The sequence below is a fragment of the Coregonus clupeaformis genome, chromosome 19 (genome assembly GCF_020615455.1).
Source record: "Coregonus clupeaformis isolate EN_2021a chromosome 19, ASM2061545v1, whole genome shotgun sequence".
In the NCBI taxonomy this organism is placed as follows: Eukaryota; Metazoa; Chordata; class Actinopteri; order Salmoniformes; family Salmonidae; genus Coregonus; species Coregonus clupeaformis.
Window position 1 is genome coordinate 56,964,450 of NC_059210.1, and position 6,000 is coordinate 56,970,449.

Here is a 6,000-nt window from a genome sequence, read left to right on the forward strand (position 1 = left end):
CATCTTAAGAAAGCTAGTTGGGACAACCACACCACAGGCACAGAAAGTACAATTTTCCTCAATAAGGTAGCTATCAGTAGTCTGAGTTAGAAGGGGGGTGAGGAGGAGGATTATTTAAGATACTGTTTGAAGAGGTAAGGTTTTAGATGTTTACAGAAGATGGGCAGGGACTCTGCTGTCCTAACCGGTGTTGCCAATTTAGCGACTTTGTCGCTATATTTAGCTAGTTTTCAGACCACTCTAGCGACACATATTCAAAAAAGCTACTAGCGACAAATCCAGCGACTTTTTCTGGTGTTATTGGTGAAAGCACGTATCGTTCTTACTCTTCTCAACGAGCAGCGGGTGCTTTGTTACCCCGGTCCCAAAGCACTCACAGGCGGCCCAGTCCTCGCGCAGCAGTCCCTCCCATCTGCAGTCAGAGCAGGAGATGTTCACCCCTCCACGTCCAGACCAGTGTTGCCAACTCCTCAGTAAGGAAAGTAGCTATTGGCTGACCTAAAAGTCGCTACATGATGTCATCACATAATTTGCATAATTGGCCATGTGCATGTAATTGTGATGGACGCTGTAGGAGAGAGGAATAATGTTGTGGGAGAGACAAAAAGTGAGTAAAAAACACCCTACATTTACATCCCGCCCTGCGGCGGATTCCCGCATGCGCGATTCATTTGCAGTCTGGACGTGGAAGGATGAACATCTGCTCTGACTGCAGCTGGGAGGGACTGCTGCGTGAGGACTGGTCCGCCTGTGAGTGCTTTGGGACGGGGGTGGGGCCCAAGGCAGCACCTGCTGCTCGTTGAGAAGAGTAAGAACGATACGTGCTTTCACATCAGAGTCTCCAAAAGTCTCCAATAACACCAGATTTGTCGCTAGTCGCTTTTTTGAAAATGTGTCGCTAGAGGGGTCTGAAAACTCACTAAATATAGCGATAAAGTCGCTAAGTTGGCAACACTGGTCCAGACTGCAAATGAATCGAGCGTTCGGGAAGCCGCCGCTGGCTGATCCCGCCCTGGCTTACATTCAGGACGGGATGTTAATCTCCCGAGTGGCGCAGTGGTCTAAGGCACTTCATCGCAGTGCTAGCTGTGCCACTAGAGATTGGCCCAGCGTCGTCCAGGGTAGGGGGGGGAATGGCCGGCAGGGATGTAGCTCAGTTGGTAGAGCATGGCGTTTGCAACGCCAGGGTTGTGGGTTCGATTCCCACGGGGGGCCAGTATGAAAAATAAAAAAATTATGTATGCACTCACTAACTGTAAGTCGCTCTGGATAAGAGCATCTGCTAAATGACTAAAATGTAATATGTAAACGTAGGGTGTTTTTTACTCACTTTTTGTCTCTCCCACGACGTTCTATATTGTGGAGCTCTGCTCCTATTGGTTTACCCCGCTGCCTAGGCAGTGTGAGAGATTTATTATGTTTATAATTGATGGGATGACTAACTTAGAAATAATGCATTCTGGACTGTGCTAATGTAGGTTGTGACACCTGGCAAGCTGTGATTGATGTGAAGAGCTGTTTTAGGGGGTAAAGGGAGATAAGGATTTGTGTCTCCAGATGCTGGAATATACTGGTTATACTGGTTCTTTGTGATCTGTGAACCTTCCTTGGACGTAGGAATGGTGTCTAAGGGAGCTGGCTCTTCTCACTATGACAGGTTGTTATGATATGGACATATGTCTGGCAACAGGGGTGCATCAACGGATTGGCTGAGTAAGTCTAAACCACGCTCAAGTCTTTGCTCTAATTGGTCAGCAGAGAGGTGGGAAATTCTCTCTGTCAGAGTATTTGAGCAACAATCTGAAACAATGGATTTAGTTCTCTGGGGTGCCCTGCGAGGTATTTCAGAGAGCCCGTATATACGAAACATCATATTTACCATTGAAGGTTTTGCATTAATTCAAATAACTAGTATATCTTAGAAGTCGTGTTGACCTCTTTTGTTCCTAATGCCAGATTTGAATTGACGCGACTTTGACAGCAGCGAACAGCCTGAGACAAATTTATGCTCACACCTGCAGCCAATAGGAGTACATGTGTCCCTATAAGATGGGATGCTCCCCCTCAATCAGCCTCCCTTTATCTTCAGGGACTGGACTGGACTGGACTGAAGAAGCCGATAAGAAGACAAAGACTCAGGACGAAGAAAACGCAGTCGACGGCTTCATAGATCCCCCACTATGTGCCAGCTGCGCCCTCCTTTCATTGAAAGAGAGGAAGCGGCGTTGGGCATTTTTTAGGGAGGATATTGTTAGAAATTGCGTAATTCAAATCTGGTTTTGGAATAATAGAAAACATAATCAAGAGATATTCAATCCAAGCTAAATGTATTATATGCAAAATGTATGTATGATAAGTATGATGGTTCGTATACGGGCTCACTGAAATACCACGCAGGGCAGACAGAGAACTGATCCATTGTTACAGGCTGTTCTTTTAAATACCCTGACAGTGATAGTTCCCGCTCCCTGCTGGCCAATCAGAGTAGAGGTTGGGCGTGGTTTAGACTTACTCAGCCAATCCGTTGGCGCACCGGCTGGTCCCAGACCCTTGGCGCTCCACTGTTGCATACTGTTGCCAGGCAAAAGTTGCTATCATAACAACCTGTAGAGTCATCACCCATAAGACACCGTTCCACTGTACTGTAAGTACCTACGTTCAAGGACGGTTCACAGACAACGGTTCACAGACAACAAAGAGGCAGTGTTCGTATCTGTAAGAAATACAAGTCTTATCTGTAAGAAATACAAGTTTTATCTCATCCTAGCCCCTAACGTTCCTCACATGAATCACAGCTTGTTATGTGAAACAATTCATATCAGTACAGTATAAACCTTCTATGTTTAATCACCAATGCATTCCTTCTAAGCTATTCATCACATACAGATCCAATTATGAGAAAATAGATCCCCACACTACGTTCAAGGACGGTTCACAGATCACAAAGAAGCAGTGTAGTCTAGTATTTTGAGACACAAGTTCTTATCTCATCCTACCCCCTAACGTTCCTCACATGAATCACAGCTTGTTATGTGAAACAATTTATATCAGGACAGTACAAACCTTCTATGTTTAATCACCAATGCATTCCTTCTAAGCTATGTGGTCCTCTGTAGCTCAGCTGGTAGAGCACGGCGCTTGTAACGCCAAGGTAGTGGGTTCGATCCCCGGGACCACCCATACACAAAAATGTATGCACGCATGACTGTAAGTCGCTTTGGATAAAAGCGTCTGCTAAATGGCATATTATATTAATATTAAAAGATCCAATTATGAGAAAATAGATCTCCACAATCCCCCTTTTCACACCCACTGGGTGTGACCCCAAAATAAGAAAACAAAAGATAAGACATTTCAAGGAAATTTATAATTCCCCGTATTGACACCCTCTAGGGTGTTACTCATTAAAATACAATACAAACAAAAAGAATCACACTTTTATTAATAGGCAATAATGATAAACAAAATAAAAACCCTCAGTCCTTCCATCTACACCCAACTTGTAAACGGTTGGCTACCAATCACCCAGGAACTTCAAACCTTCACATAAGGAAAGACAAACATTCACAATGGTTAACTTGATTAATAAAGCATAAAACACAGGATTAATAGAACACAAAACACAAGATTATTAAAACATAAAACACCAACAGGGAAGTAAATTTTGGCCCCCTTTAGACACCCTAGGGTGTCACTCAACCAAGCCTGGTAGGTCATATCCTTCATTCCTTAGGTCGGAGTCCGGGATTGGGCCGTATCTCACCATCTGTTGGGAAACCGCCTCCTCCATCTCCTTTCTCACCAACCCTCAGACACAGGGAATAAGACAACATCCACAAAGAACAAGTACAGTGGGGAAAAAAAGTATTTAGTCAGCCACCAATTGTGCAAGTTCTCCCACTTAAAAAGATGAGAGATGCCTGTAATTTTCATCATAGGTACACGTCAACTATGACAGACAAATTGGGGAAAAAAATCCAGAAAATCACATTGTAGGATTTTTAATGAATTTATTTGCAAATTATGGTGGAAAATAAGTATTTGGTCACCTACAAACAAGCAAGATTTCTGGCTCTCACAGACCTGTAACTTCTTCTTTAAGAGGCTCCTCTGTCCTCCCCTCGTTTCCTGTATTAATGGCACCTGTTTGAACTTGTTATCAGTATAAAATACACCTGTCCACAACCTCAAACAGTCACACTCCAAACTCCACTATGGCCAAGACCAAAGAGCTGTCAAAGGACACCAGAAACAAAATTGTAGACCTGCACCAGGCTGGGAAGACTGAATCTGCAATAGGTAAGCAGCTTGGTTTGAAGAAATCAACTGTGGGAGCAATTATTAGGAAATGGAAGACATACAACACCACTGATAATCTCCCCTCGATCTGGGGCTCCACGCAAGATCTCACCCCGTGGGTCAAAATGATCACAAGAACGGTGAGCAAAAATCCCAGAACCACACGGGGGGACCTAGTGAATGACCTGCAGAGAGCTGGGACCAAAGTAACAAAGCCTACCATCAGTAACACACTACGCCGCCAGGGACTCAAATCCTGCTGTTTCCCCCTGCTTAAGCCAGTACATGTCCAGGCCCGTCTGAAGTTTGCTAGAGTGCATTTGGATGATCCAGAAGAGGATTGGGAGAATGTCATATGGTCAGATGAAACCAAAATATAACTTTTTGGTAAAAACTCAACTCGTCGTGTTTGGAGTACAAAGAATGCTGAGTTGCATCCAAAGAACACCATACCTACTGTGAAGCATGGGGGTGGAAACATCATGCTTTGGGGCGGTTTTTCTGCAAAGGGACCAGGACGACTGATCCGTGTAAAGGAAAGAATGAATGGGGCCATGTATCGTGAGATTTTGAGTGAAAACCTCCTTCCATCAGCAAGGGCATTGAAGATGAAAGCGTGGCTGGGTCTTTCAGCATGACAATGATCCCAAACACACCGCCCGGGCAACGAAGGAGTGGCTTCGTAAGAAGCATTTCAAGGTCCTGGAGTGGCCTAGCCAGTCTCCAGATCTCAACCCCATAGAAAATCTTTGGAGGGAGTTGAAAATCCGTGTTGCCCAGCGACAGCCCCAAAACATCACTGCTCTAGAGGAGATCTGCATGGAGGAATGGGCCAAAATACCAGCAACAGTGTGTGAAAACCTTGTGAAGACTTACAGAAAATGTTTGACCTGTGTCATTGCCAACAAAGGGTATATAACAAAGTATTGAGAAACTTTTTTGTTATTGACCAAATACTTATTTTCCACCATAATTTGCAAATAAATTCATTAAAAATCCTACAATGTGATTTTCTGGAATTTCTTTTCTCATTTTGTCTGTCATAGTTGACGTGTACCTATGATGAAAATTACAGGCCTCTCTCATCTTTTTAAGTGGGAGAACTTGCACAATTGGTGGCTGACTAAATACTTTTTTTCCCCACTGTATACCCATAGAAGCTATAACTTCACCCAGAATAGTTACAACAATAGTTTTCCATTTACCAAATATGTTATCAAACCAACCGTTTAGGGAGCTATCAATATCAGAGTTCTCAGCCAGTTCGTTCGCCAGCGTGGTGAGTCCCTGAAGCGCTTTGGTCACGGACCCGTCCGGTGCTGTATTGTTTGGGGATGAAAGTACAGCACATAGATCCAAACAGAACACAAACTCCGCCCCGCTCAGCCAAAAGCATATCTAAAGCTATTCTATTCTGCCATGTCATTAAGCTAGTTGCCGCTGTCTGCTCAGCCAATCCCTTTATTGCATCACGAGTGTGGTTTATAAATCTTTGCTGGTTATAGTAAATATAATTTATCCAATCTACGTTTTTATTAATTGTTGACCACCAAAAAAGACTTGATTCAAACCCAGCTGAGATCTGATTCCTAGCTTTGAATTCTTCTGGAACCCCTCGAGGTACTCCTATCCCATCAATATATATCCTTTCATCAAAGGATCCCGTGAGGAGGTCCCACTTTCTACGTGACAACTCACCAG